This window comes from Etheostoma cragini, chromosome 3 (genome assembly GCF_013103735.1).
Source record: "Etheostoma cragini isolate CJK2018 chromosome 3, CSU_Ecrag_1.0, whole genome shotgun sequence".
Taxonomy (NCBI): domain Eukaryota; kingdom Metazoa; phylum Chordata; class Actinopteri; order Perciformes; family Percidae; genus Etheostoma; species Etheostoma cragini.
The window spans coordinates 8,969,810-8,985,060 of record NC_048409.1 but is presented as its reverse complement, the minus strand read 5'-3'; the positions used below and the strand labels follow the sequence as shown (position 1 = coordinate 8,985,060).

The 15,251-nt window shown below is 41.6% G+C and overlaps 2 long non-coding RNA genes across 2 annotated transcripts in view; both read right to left on the bottom strand.

The window, feature by feature from the left end:
- The window catches only part of LOC117942353, an 84,566-nt gene that overhangs the window by 31,420 nt on the left and 37,895 nt on the right, over positions 1-15,251 (bottom strand). The gene's annotated exons all lie outside the window — the stretch shown is intronic.
- On the bottom strand, positions 2,579-9,801 carry LOC117942352. Its single transcript, XR_004656111.1, has 3 exons — positions 9,791-9,801; positions 8,149-8,153; positions 2,579-2,660 (listed from the first exon to the last, which is right to left on the bottom strand). It is a non-coding gene; the product is annotated as an uncharacterized LOC117942352 (long non-coding RNA).

The following is a 15,251-nucleotide window of genomic DNA, read 5'->3' as shown; positions in this document are numbered from 1 at the left end:
AAGGTGGAGGCTGGGGGTGTGGCCATGACCAACTGCCACTTTGTTTGTTTGAAAGCAATCATGTCTCTCTCTCATAGGCGGGCCAAATTCTCTGGGCCCCTTATGACCTCATAAGTGGCTAGATTCCAGATTGGCCCATCTGAGCTTTTATTTTCTCAAAGTCAGAGCAGGATACCCTGGGCCGGGTTTACACCTATTGCCATTTCTGGCCACTGGGGGACCATAGGCAGTCTGGGGGAACTCATTAATGTAAAAAAAAAACTTAACCTTTAACACTGGTACCAAATAGAATAGTATTGTGGTGTTTAATATTGCAATGATTATTATTTATTACAGGTATTCATGCATCTTAAGAGCAGTCAATGTTATTGCACTTGGGCATTCTGAATTGATTAAAAATGCACTTATACTTTCACACTATACTTAATGTGAACAGAAATTGCCTTAACCTTATCAATGTTAATTGCACAGCCCAATGTTGGATACTTCACAATTCATTTGCAGGATATTTAGTAAATTCCTTTTGACACACTGTAGTGGGGAATCATTTTTGATTTTGCAGAATGTGGTGTTGTTGTTAGTCTTGCAATTACTCTCCTTCCACCTGCCCTCTTGTTCCCCCCCCCCCCCTCTCTCTGTGCTGCTCTGGGTATGCCATGGGGTGATGGATCTCTGGCTCCCCAGCTGTGTGGCTGCAGGACAGGGGCGGTCACTTTTAAGCCCAGCATCAGCACTTTGTCTCTGCCAGAGCTGTCAGAGCTCACCACTCACTACAAAGAAAACGAACAGAGGAACAGAGAAAGAGGGAGGTGGGAATGCCGGAGTGGGCCGAGGGTGAGATGGACAGAGTGAAAGATGGCCGCACGATGAAGGAAATGAATAGATGGAGAAGCCTCGGCAGACAGGAGATGGGGAGAGAAATGAAGGAGAGGAGACAAAGTGCTTGTCTCTTCTGTCATGCCACACTTAAGAAAGGCCTGCAGACACTAATGTCTATGTGTGTATTTGTCACAGTGCTAGTCACAGCGTCCACCCCCTACACTATTCTGTGATAGGCTAGTCCCAGCGCCCCTCCCTACACACATAGATTCCTTCTGTTGCTGTGTGCCGCTCCGCTCACTCGCACACAGAACACGGAGTAGTGAACAGCTCTCTCCCCTTCAGATCCGCGGGGCTTTTCCGTTAACATTTAGGGTTTCTTCAAGCTTCAGGTTTGTTTTATACTTCAGTTTGAACTAGTACATAGCAACCAGGAGACTTCTGGTAACCGTGAGGTTTGTTCAGACATAGTGCTTGGTAGAATGCGACTCGAGTTGCATCTCTGCCAAAAGAGTTTTTTTTTTTTTTAAACTGCCTGCTGGCTCTATCCAGTTTTTTGGAGTGTCTGAAACTTTCTTGCTGTGTTTTATAAAAAAAAAAGGCAGTTGCGGTATGAATAAATAATATTACAAATTAAGATACACACAAAAACACATTCCACCCTTTCTCCCTTTGTTTCTCTCTCTCTCTCTCTGTATCTCTTACTCACTCACAGACACACACACACTCACATATACCTGGTGTGAAAATAAAAAAGAACCAAAAAACTATAAAGGACCACACTGATCATAGAAAAATTAAAAGTTAAAAAAAGAAAGTTATATTAATGAGTATGAAAACTCTTGTTCATTACATTTTACTTCATAATTGCAACCACAGTGTTGTATTTATTGTTGCAAAACTTGTTATATACTGTATATAGTTTGTTTTTACCATGACAACACCACTGATCTAAAGCTCAATGCTGATGCTGTCATGGAAATAGTTTTCTAATCAGCAATAAATATAACAATTTCTGATCGACCCATATCAATTTAATGCTTAAAATAACATACCGGTTAAAGCCCCGCCCATTTCAAGACAACCCGCCCCACTTCCGGGTTAAATCTGCCCACTTCCGGGTTAGGCTCCGCCCAGTCCGAGTACAGATACGGATACAGATACTTCATGTGGTAAACAGATACAGATACAGATATTGCTGTACTCGCGCATCCCTAGTTAACTGCTCCTCACATCTCCGCAGAGTAAATCCAGACAGCTAGCTAGACTATGTGTCCAATCTGAGTTTTTTTGTTGCACAATTAAAATATCCCGGATGCTGTAAGGACCAGCCAGTCCCTCCTCCACAGCACTGTGAGGAAGGTCTGGCAATGCAAGGTGTCTAAAGCCAATTTTATCTCCTACGTACAAGATATAATATTAAGCGTACGAGATGACTGTCTAGGCTTTAAGCTATTTGATAGGAAGAACACCATGCAGAATGAAGTGCTTGGTGGAAATCACAAGCATACACTAAAGGTTTTACTTTACTACTAAAGGTTTCAGTTAACTACAAATGTCAACTGTAAGAGAAAATACATCCTACAGAATAGGAAATAGACTTTAAGATAACATCTAATACATAGGAGATGAACTTGTTTTTTTCATTTTTGCTCTCATTATTATTTTAACCTTACCTGAAAGGGCTTCTGTAGCTCTTTGTATACATATGTATTGTGTTATTTTATTTAGCTCCTATTAGGATTGCTTTCAAAACTTCAAATATCTATCTTTAACCCTTCTGTTGTCCTCGGGTCCAATTTGACCTGTATTCAAAGTTTCTGTATCAGAAATATAGGTTACTTAGTTATTTTTGAATTGCTTCAAAAATAACATGGATGGTTCTACACAATGCGTTTTTCAAATAAAATGAAGGATTGGATCTCCATCGAATCTCGTTGAATTGTGGGGTTTTTATTCAACTTCATAGCATTATTCAACTTTAAGCATTTAAAAAGAAATTGAAATAGTTTTAAAACAGTTTCCTGAAAAAACATTGACATACACCAGGCTGTGATCCACTCCACATCCTCTGATTTTGTTGATTTTTTTTAACTCAGAAACTAGGTATAGGTTAATATATATATATATATATACACACACATGAGGTTAATTGAGCATGAATTTCAGAAATAAGTATAACGCCAGGGGTAATAAGTTGGCTAAGAAGACCATAAACAGAATGGGGTGATAATTTATACTTTCCAGACTAAATAGTAGGACAACACAAGGGTTAACCGCAATTTTGAATTCCCTAACTCCCTATTTCCTTTTGCATAAATATTTTTACCCAAAGAGTTTGGGTAAAAATTTGGGTGAAGAGAGAACTCAAATCAGATGAGTAGGTGAGAAAGTAAGTGAAACATGTAGGGGCCTTACTGCTGAGTAAAAACAGTCCTATAGTAGAAACTGATGCCAATATGTCATGCATTAAATATCTCACTTTCTCAAAGCAATATGTTTGTACTCCAATTGAATTACAGACTTTGTCCAGGTTTGTGTCAATATAGAATTTCCAAAAGTCCTTGGTCCCATGTTCATCACCATCCTTGGACTACAACTGACATTGAGCACGTAGCGATATGAGAATGTAAGGTTGGGAAAACTTATACAATGACAATCCTTTTCGATATCACCTTTGGTCCACTTAAAGAATAAGCGAGGAGATTGGATTTCCATGAATGATACGGCGCACCCAGGAGGCCATTCATACCCGGTACATGTTCTCACTTTGTGTTGGCTATTCAAGAGGAACTTCCATGTGGAAGGCAGCCTTTGGAACGGGCCTTATTATTACCTGTGAAGCGGGGAGCGCCCCTGTGAACTATTCTAATGCATGAATGGGACATGGAGTTTGCGGGGAGGAGAAGGGGGAGGGATGGAGGCAGAGAGAATGGAGTTGAGAGGGGGAGGAAGGAGACTATTGTGTCCTCTGTTGCTTGTGTGTATATCTCCGCAAACACTGGAGGATGGCTGTCAATGCTGGCCTCTGCAATGGCCTGATTTAACCTTTATGGGCATCTTGGGATCTCCACTGTCCCTTAAACATTACATTAAAGACAACAACAGAAGGGATTACCTAAACATGGAACAAATGACGCTATCTAATTTGGTCTTTGTATGCAGGTGTAGATTTCATATTGTAGGCAAGACACAATAAATAAAGGGGCACTGGGCACAAAGGCTGAGGGGGGAACAGAGGTGGGAGGAAGGCTGGAAACCTAATTTCCACCCTCCAGTGCCTTCCTCTGCCTCTGTGTAAGAGATTACTCTGCAGCACACCAACCTGCACCCTGATGGGAGTGTGTATGAGTGTGTCACCCTCACTAAGGAAAGAGAAGAGTTGTTGCAGGATAAGAGATGTAAGCCTACATATGTAAGATAACACGGAGAAGTTAAAAACAAGACAGGAGAAGTGGCTGTGTGACCCCCAAATACCACAGGATGCGTAACGGCTGCAGATCAGCTCTGCTGCGTGTTGGCTCCGTGCTCCGCCGTCTGTCAATACCTACCAGGTCCGGATTTGTGGCTGTGGCACCATGACTGACAGCAGACGTCCTGAGGACCCACAAGATCTAACAAATTCACGTAGAATAGAACCACAAAACCAACGTTTGTTTCCATCCAGAGGAGTAGAGAGGAAACAACTCTGTGCTGTGTTTTCAAGGTGTCGTGCAGGGAAATATGATCCGGTGTGAGCACGCTCAATTTTATTTTGAAAATTAACCGGATGTATTATTTGTTACTGTGCTCATCTGCAGTGTGCTTACTTGCTGCGGAGCTCTCCGGCGTCCGGCATAAATCGAAGCTCTACGTATCTGCTCCGGAGTCTGAACGCATTGACCTACTGGAAACCAAATTACTCCGACACCGTCCGATCTCTGATCCGCAGCCGTTCTGCATCCTGTGGAATTTGGGGGTCAGATCCGCTGCTAGACTCAATTGCATGTTTCTGTCCACAAAAATATGTGAATGACATAGAATGTACACTGCTTCGCAATGCGTCTACACTCACAGCAGTGCAGGGCCTTTTGATCTGAAGTAATGTACTGTCTCTAATAGTATACACTGTGTGGAGCTAATAAATCACATAGTATATGCTGTTTCATCCTGTGTTTCATCCTCAACAGGATTAAGACACTAAAGGCTCTATATGGCAATTTTTTACCCAGGCTCACCTGGTGAAACTGTGGTGCACCTGAATACCGGGTGGATACAGAAAGAATACATTATCCTCATAGACTTTTTTGAATTAAATTGAGGTGCATCTAGGGCATTTCCAAATGCACTTTTGCTAGGGTCCGTGGGCTTGCCGCATGGTTCGAAATTGTTGTACTAAGTGTCATCATCCATTCATAGGTGTGTTTTGGGCATAACGAGCAATAAACCATTCCATTTAAAAGCCAGGCGCATTATACCTTGGCACATTGCTATTAAAGAAGCCAAAAAAGATGGAAAAATCTCTAACAGGAATCAAATGACAGATTACATGTCACAAAAAGTTAGATTTTATTTCAATCATTTACACTTTAAAAAAAAAAAGCAAAAAAGCAAAAAAATGGCATCTGCAAAAGTTTGGGCACCCTGCTGAGTTTCTAGCATGCACCCCCCCTGTGGAAAGCTGAGACCTGACAGTGTAATGGATTGTTCTCAGGCTCAGTGGTAGAGCAGTTGTCTGCCAATCGGAAAGTTGGGGCCCCAATCCCTGGCCCTGCAGTCCCATGTCGAAGTGTCCTTGGGCACGACACTGAACCCCAAGTTGCGAATGTGTGTGAGTGTTCATCTGATGAGCAGGTGGCACCTTGTATGGCAGCCTCGGCCACAGTGTATGAATGTGTGTGAAGGGTGAATGTATCCTGTATGATGTAAAAGCGCTTTGAGTAGTCGTTAAGACTAGAAAAGCGCTATATAAATACAGCACATATACATTGTCTGGAAAGACCAGGTGATGACCAAGGTTCTGACCTTGCCAGGACCCAGGTTCTTCTAAGCATTTGTCTAGAAAACTGAAGCTTAAAATAGTTGACGCTCACAAAGCCGGAGAAGGCTATAAGAAGATAGCAAAGCGTTTTCAGATGCCAATATCCTCTTTTCGGAATCGAATTAAGAAATGGCAGTCATCAAGAACAGTGGAAGTTAAAGCAAGATCTGGAAGACCAAGAAAAATATCAGACAGAACAGCTCGCAGGATTGTGAGAAAAGCAAGTCCAAAACCAAGTTTGACTGGCGATCCATCCAGAAAGACCCAGCAGACACTGGAGTTGTGGTACACCATTTAACTATAAAGAGATACTCGTACAAATATGGTTTTCATGGAAGATTTGTCAGAAGAAAACCTGTTGTATGTCCTCACAACAAAAAACAGCGTTTGAAGTTGGCAAATGAACATATAGACAAGCCTGATGCAATGTGGAAACAAGTTCTGAGGACCGATGAAATGCTGCGCAATTGACTTAAGACTCACTTCCTGCTGCCTCAAGATAGCAGTTCACTAAGAATGCACCCTGAATGCACCTGCAATTGCTATTTAAACGATGTGGATGCTGGATGGAAATTGAAAACTCCTCTATGGCGTGTGCAAGATAGGGGCCTTTAGCTGCAAACAGAGTTGGAGCCCTCGTGCCTCTGTGCGCATCGGGCTCGCCCCTTGCAACCATGCATTTGCGCGGCAATCATCAGCAATGAAACGGGAAATCCCTGCTGAGTTTAATGATATCTCACACAAGACTTTGGAAATACAGTTCATTAGCTGTGAAAGGGGGTATGGCCAAAGCATGGGGGTCTGGGCAAACCTTTGCCAATAAAAAATCTCTGCTGAGTTCATTGATACCTCACATAAGACTCTTCCTCAAACGGGTCACCAGTTATAAAATGGCCGTGGTTTAAACACAGGGGGGGGGGAACATTACCAATGAAGAAGGAACTCTTTGCTGAGTGTAATGACACCTCACACAAGACTCTACCTTAAATGGTTCAAATGTAATGTTATGTAGCCTAAGTACATGGGCGTCGTTAAAGTTTAGGGAGCTGCTCAGAATCACATGTAGACCATACATAACTTTTTCTGACCCTTGTCAACCGTGAGAAATTTTGGGCAGGTATGACAATGTACACTCAAGCTACAACAACTTCTTTGTTCATCGATAAATGCTCAAAATGGCCGCTACACCACACCCACACCGTTGGACGAAGTTTTGCTTTTAATAACTTTTCATCTGTGTCATCTAAAGACCTTACGTCCTTAGATGACACAGACCGAATTAGAAGTTGATCTGTGAAAATCTTTAGGAGGAGTACGTTAAAGTATAGCACATTGACTTTTAGGCCTACTTCCTGTTGCCATTAGGGGGCGCTGTGACTTTAAGTAAATATCAACCTTTATATCTCCACAGGGTTGGACATCTATAAATACTGAAAAGTGTCGAGCCAATTAGACAATGTACACTTGAGTTACACCCACTTCCTGTTTTGATGGCCAAACGCATGGCCGTGGCGGGACCATGTCCTTTGAAATGCTTTGTCTTTTAGTAACTTTTCGTCCCTAACCTCATAAGATGGTATAGACCAAATTTGAAGGTAAAACCCATGTTGCAAGTTAACCATCACTGTTGATTATTGCGTACAAAAAGCACTCAAGATATGTATATCATTTTTAAAAATGTCTCCAAATAGTTTTAAAAGTTAGTTTTTGGTCATTTTTGGTATTCGCGGGTTTATGAAGTCAATTTGGCGATGACGTCACAATGGGGAGAGAAGTCTCAGCCTGGCACTAGAACTACGGTGACTGACTGGGATGTGGAAGAGGAGTAAAGGCGAGCAGCCGAATCATTACAAACCTGCCAGACGTGAGAAGGCAAATGAGGAATTGTCAAGATTGTGGGGAAGTCTCCTTCATTTATCTCCTTTATTTAGCAACGCAGCAGTGCATACAATGACTTTACTTTTTACTGTCAGTGAATAGCACCAAGTGAACGTCAACGCTTTCTTTCAATCTAGTGGCAGGGATCAGTAGTACTGAACTAACTGGTACACGCATCCCCGAGTGTTATTTGTAAGTGTTTACCCCTAACCTCCGGTGAACACGTGTCGCTGTTTGGCCGGTGCTTGTGTGTGTGGTGTCAAAGCTGCGGTGGAGAGCGGGTGCTGTAGGCGAGTGAGCCGCCGGTTGGGAAGCTCGCCCCGCAATCAGCTGATCTGACGATGCCTAAATCCGTTTGACGTTTCAGACAGGATCATGGTCCTCCTCAACCAGCACGCACCAGTATTATAATTTTTTATATTATACTTTACCATTCCTTTACACTGAGTCATATGAAAGGCTCCTTATCCCTAAACAAGAAGTTCACTGCATACAGACAGTCTGTAAAAACGTCTAATGACAGTATCAAGACATTCATTTTGGGCCATTACAGCCATTCCCCTTGATGTCATATAATCTATGGAACACAGAATAAGATAGGGTGATACCTCATAATAGCAGTGTCAGAAACGATACAAACACCAATCCACTACTGGTACCACTCCTACAGAGGGTACTAGTACTGCGCATCTGAACAACTCAATGACATTATAGCTTTACTCCAGATGTAGTGTAGGAAAGAAGTGAGAAGTGACCAGTTGAATTGTTACTTTATGTTTTTACTATTATTATTACTTTAACAGTGTACCCCTACGGTTGGTTTATGCCTTCCCTAAACCATATTGAATTATATTGTTATCAGGACGTGGGTTAATAGGAAAGACATGTATTTTCAGAAAACATTAAAGTTAGCTTAAACATCAATGAACAGAGTGTAATTTAACACATGTTCTTTTTATTTGAGAAAAAAGCGCATCACTTAAATTAAATCACTTTTAAATAAATCCATATAGAATTTTTTAAATCGGAGCAAAATCAATATTTTACGGATTACGATTAGCTGAGAACTCCATAAAACATTTTCACAGTATACTCAACAGTACACGTATTTGTACACTGTTGTATCCATCAAAAGTTTTTTTTAAGCTTGTCCGAGTCTGTTTTCTGTGAGGTGGAAACATCCTCACCAGTCCAGGCTTTGGATGAATCATGGAGCTCAGACTTGGTCTTAAACTGAGAATCTGAACTTCATTCCACTGGTCTGCAGACTGCTCACCGCAGATGTAGCTTGGCTTCCACACCGACTCGTGGTAAAACGCGTCCCTCCAGGCCGCGCACACTCGGGCTACTCTTTATTTAACGTAAGGTCATCAATGAAAATAATGTCCAGAATCTCCGGTAAAAGAAACGATATACGTGTCTCCATTTCAAACATCACTGCAGGTTGATTGTGGACGACAACGCTGTCGTGGTTAGCTTACCGAAACTGTACTGCCAAAGTTTCTGGCTGGCCACGCGACGCTAGCTATATCCGCTAGCATCCGTACAAGCTAACTATAAACAGTTAGCTTTGTGTGTACAAAAACCCACCCATCTCGTAGGAGCGAAGCTTTCTATTTCTGTATGTATGATATTGACAACATGGATGCATATATGGGCAACACCAAAGACAGTCGTAATATTTACCTAGCAGGCTAGGCTAACGCTATTGTGGTAACGTCCGGCGGCGTAGCGTTAGCTAGCGGTCTAATCTTGTGAAAAGCCGAACAACATCCCCGTCTAAGCTGTGTTTCACTTTCCCTCCAATATTATTATAAATATAATAAAGTCACATGGACTTGGTCAAGACCATAGACTGTTAGTATTAAAAGACCAAAAGCCACGTTAGGCCAGACCAGTGCCAAATACGACGCAGGCTGCTCTGTTTGCTCCCCAACGTGATGTCATGCAATGCATTGTGGGGGAAAAAATGAAACACTGTAAAATTGTGCCAACTTTTTGTATTATATTCAGTTTTGCGATATCCAACAGCATCAAATACAATGGATAACAGTTCAAATGTTTAGTACCAACAAGCAAATTGCACGCATTTTATGCAAAATTAAACCTGCAACATGGGCTTTAATCGGATAAAATCTCTAGAAGGAGTTGTTAAAGTACGACATGTGCAAATGGCCAAAAACTGCACAAATTTCAAACTTTCAATTCAAAATGGCAGACTTCTTGTTTGGTTTAGGGTATGGCTTCATTGAGCTTTTCTGTACGTCTTGACATGATCCAGATGTGTACCAAGTTTTGTTTGTCTACGTTAATGCAGGGGCTAAATTTATTCAACATTGTAGGAGGCTCTAGCGAGCCATTTTTGTGCGCTTACTCACAAAACCCTTAAAATACTTGATGAAAAATTGATGCAACCGCCAATTTTAGTGAGTTGTTGAGTATGTTAACCCCCTAAAAAAGGGAATTAATTTGCCAGAAGAAAGAAAGAAAGAAAGAAAGAAAGAAAGAAAGAAAGAAAGAAAGAAAAATACATTTTACAGCATACATACTTTTGCTCATTTGTTGAGGCCCAACCTTGAGCCTTAGCCTTGCTAGATGGAGGTGTGAAGCTGGAGTCCAGCCTGCTAATCGATAGCAAATCAGCCCACTGGGGAGAGGATAGAGGCAGAATAGAGAAAGGACAACAAAGGCATGCCCTGCTCTCTCTCTTCATCCAGCTGCATCTTTCTTTCCTCACCTTGCTCCATCGATCCCTCGCCCCGTGCACACTAAACAAACTCTCTGAATGTCCCCATGTAAACACAAAGCTACTTGCTATTCTCTGTCTCTTGACTGTGCCGCCAACCATTTATTATCAACCAGGCCTGTAGGGCTTTCAAAACTGGCCAATTTGGATATTCCTTCTGAAAAAAAAACAGAACAGCATGAAAACCAAAGGTCTCTTGTTGACATAAAAGTTAAAAATTCTTTATTGATGCAGCAACTCCAAAGCAAAAAGTAAAATAATCAGTCTTCCCACATAGGTTCAAATACATTCAAAAAAGTTTGAGCATTATGTCCCCAAGATGGCAATCCCCTACAATGGAAAACATTCATAGGCATATTTACGTATTTCACCATTAATATCAAACACAACGTCTCTTAAAAGATCTAAGTGGCTACACACAACATAATAAACTATGAAAACAATGTCCTGTACCGTAAAACTTAATTTAAAGAGCGTAGACCTCTCTCCTTTTTGCTCTCAGCAGTCAGGAAGCAGTATATAAAGCTAATCACACTGCAGGGATTTATCTGAGGATTTTGGCCCCTTCGACATTTTCATTCTACTTGAAAGCTTAACTGTTACTGTAATTCCTACTTACACTGAATGCTTCTGTGCTGCCTTCGCAGAACATGGGCTGCTCAGTTCTTGAAGAGCAACTTGCAGGTTAGAGACCCCGGTGAATATACAAGTAGGTGAATGATGTAGAAACTAGATTTTCAATAAATCTACGTACAATAATATTCAGTACACTGTGCAAAAGCTTAGTGCCGCCCATGACAATTGTGATTGGTTAAATGAAATGCCGAGATCCGGTGGGAAGGGGAGTTGTTGGCTGAGTTGTCTGATAGATTTTGGGAGGATGCACTGTAAAGGATTTACTCATCTTCATCCTGTGCACGCTCGGGGCTCATTCAGTTTAAAGTAGTGCATAGAGCTCATTTCAGTAGGGCTAGGTTAGCAGATATATATCCGGGAACAGACGGGAGTTGTAATAGATGTTCCCTCTCTCCAGCTGATTTAACACACACCTTTTGGTTGTGCCCCTGTCTAAATCAATTTTGGTCATCTGTTTTCCAAACTTTATCAGAATTCAAATTAAGCCCTGCCCATTGATTGCAAATTTAAGCTCTCATTGCAAATGAGAGTTTAAATTTAACTCGGGTCCAATCGGCTTTTACAACACTTCTTGCCCGCTGTAGGATCTTATTGGTTTGGACATCCGCTATGCCACCAGCGATGGCCGCATGGTTAAATGATGTTTTATTTTTTCTTAAACTAGAAAAAGTCAAAAAAAAATTTGAAAAAAAACTGAAGGAAAAAGTATTGTTTGACATAACCTGTATTGTGCAATTCCTTCAATAAAAAAAAAAAATATATATATATATATATATATATATATATATATATATATATATATATATATATATATATATATATATATATACTGTAGATATAAAAAGAAATGCCAATAAGCCAGAGCACGTTTTCCCCCTTATTCCGGAATGCTATGTGGACTGGCCAGACCCTCCTCTGCAACTCTGTGGAGGAAGGTTTGGAAAAACTGGACTAATACGTAGAACTCCACACTACGACCAGCACACACAGGGGACACGTGAGAACACAACAAAAGGCCATCCCTGAGGACCAGATATATCCCGACTGGAGAGCTTTACCGTCAGTACAGCTCTGGTACAGGTCCCTCTTTTCTTCACACATCATAAAAATTAACTATTCAGCAGCTAAATATAGAGCTGGACATAGAGTCTCAGGGGCTCTGGATGAGTCTTATTTGATAATTTGACCTCATTTTTTTTGTGATCCTATATAAACGTAGTGGAATTACAAGCAGAGACACCTGGTGAGTACTGTGTGTGTGTGTGTGTGTGTGTTTGTGGGGGGGTTGAAAAGAGTATACACATACACACACATATATACCTTTGTATTTTTTTTTGTGTGTGTGTGTGCAAAACGTGTGAGTGTAAAAGTCCTCACCGCTGTGGCAGCTTCAACGAGCGAGAAAAACTGGAGCGGATCCCAGGGGTGAGACTATTAGAGCCTGCGAATTATAAAACTATTAACCACAATGTAGCTCCCAATTAAAAGATGATTCAATATCAAGATCTGATGGCTGAATTTTGATTAAGCAGAGACCCCATTAGGAGCACGGGGAGATGGACGGCGGTTGGCGACTGGGCCTCTGGTTAAGAGGCAGTGGTCTAATACAGATTTGTCTTTTTTGGGCAAATTAAGGTTAATTACTTTAAATAACATGGCTGGGAGTGAATTGAGGAAGAGATATGTTTTAATTCTCTGGACAGTTGAGGGGCAGGTGGAGAAGGTGGACCTTCTTTTCTGCTGGAGGATATTGTCAGGCAAGGGTGAATGCACACACACACACACACACACACACACACACACTTTTTGTTTTACTATACTTACAAGGACTTACTTTGACTGTGTTCCAAAAGCCCATATTATGGTCATTTTCAGGTTTATAATTGTATTTAGAGGTTGTACGAGAACAGGTTTACATGGTTTAGTTTTCTAAAAACACCATATGTTTGTTGAACCGCACATTTCTTAAGATCCTGTTTTCACCCTGTGTGTTTAGGTCTCTGTTTAGCAAGAGAGTGAGACAACTCACTTCTGTACCATCTTTGTTGGCAGTAGAACATGCTCAGTTGCCAGGTAAGATCACATCAGCTAGAAAACTCTTTCTCCAACTTTGGTCGGTACAAGGCAGGATAAGCTGGGAGACGTCTACTAAACGATGGGCACTTGTGGAAAACCAGCAGAACAGGGACATATGAGTAGTATTTTTGTAGATTATGGTGAACTAGTGTGTGTTGTAGCAGTGTTTTGCCATTTAGAACAAGCCAGCATGCTAGCGCTAGCATGTGCTAAAGTTAGCCACGTTGTCTCCCCTAGTGACGTAGAAAGCCATGCAGATTTTGAACAGCTCAGCCGGAGACTGAAAGCAGAAGACATTCAGAAACCTGTATCTCATTTAAAACAGCTTGGAAGTTGGTACATCCGTTTAAAATATTGAGTTAAAAACCACCAACCACTGACTTCTACAGGGCTGCTAACTCTCACGCATTGGCCGTGAGACACACGCATTTGACTGGTTTCACACGCGCACACGCCACACCCCCGATTTCCATCCATCTGAAAGATGAGTTTATCTATAGATCTACCTGTTGAGCCACTTATGATCGACTAGTTGTGCTTACAGAGACTGTGAGGGGTTCAAGAGCGCTCCCTGTATGTGGAAGAGCCATCCCAGGTGCATTTCCCCGGCTCCAGGTATGAGCTCTGAGTATTACAGACCCGTCCGCCGCTTCGTGTCCTCTTTCTGTAAAGATAGAGGTGAGCAGCGCTGCTGGTAGTGTAGCAACTTCAGTTCATTTTAGTGGACCCGCTCTGCTGGGGACAGTGACGCATTGCATCCGTGTGTAGTCCTCCGATGAAGAGCAGCGTACAGTCATCTCTAAACTTTGTCAGAGACCAGACCCAAATGGGCCTCTGTGTCTGTGCAACGGTCTGAATGAGATCCACCATATTTCAGCGAAGCAATGACATGCACAGCAGAGTTTAATACTCTCTAAATCTCGGACAACAGAGATGGAGTTATATTTTGAATGTGCACAAAGTTGTAAACAGGAGCAGAAATCTGATGAAACACGTCTGAGCTATGGCCCAGACACCACACTATATATAGGCCTACGATACTGCAACGTTGGGCCACTATTGTGCTTCTCATACCTCAGTGCATCTCTAAATGTAACTGTAAATAATTCATTCAATGTTTCATAAAATGAACAAATAGTCTTCATTTCCCATAAAAGTAAATAGAGTAAGTGGGGCACAGAGGATGAGGGCCAAACATTACTGAACATTGGCACAAAGGTTAAAGGATTAGAATTTATGTAAATCAGTGGTTCTCATTCTTTAGAATTTCAGTGGTCTTAGTTGATCCCTTAACATGAATTTAACTTTGGGTCCCTGGTCCCTACTCCAGGGACCCCTGGACCTGTTCAACACAGACCAAAATCTTCTCAGCTGTTGCTGACATATGCTACTGTCTCTGTAAAGTGGCTCATTATGTTTGGCACATTGTCTGGGTCATCATAAGAAGTTAATAATGTAAATAATGTAAATGCTAAATGCCCTAAAACCTGTTAATACTACGACAATGCAAATGCTATTAACCCTACAGTTTGGCACATGTCATGTAAGACTTGATTTCTCCATTTTTTTTTGGCACCAAATTCTCCAGAAAGTGCCATTTAATGGTTTATTTTTCAAAATTTTGTCCTGGGGGTGCACCCCCAGACCCCCCTAGGGAGAGCCCCCATCACTCCCACACATAGCAAGTCCCAGTTTAAACCCTGAAGGATAATGATGCTGAAAGGGCCAAAGAAATTGCTTTGTACGCGGCAAAAATTGGGTTAGCCCCACCAAATCTCACTCCAAGGTTTTGGGAAAAGTTGGCAGCCCTGCTTCTATAATGTGTATCCTAAAACGTTGAACTAGATAAACAGGCACTGTATGACAGCTTCTGGCAGACAACACCAATGCATTCACATAGGGGACATGCCACCATCGACAAGCAACCACATGCAGCAGACCGTTACCTTGAATAATATCACTTTGATATGACATGAATTACTCTGGGTTTGAACATTGTTGGAAACTTATGTGAGTGCACAACTCAATAAGACATACAACATAGGTCTATTGGCATTTTAGACATTTTATTGCAGA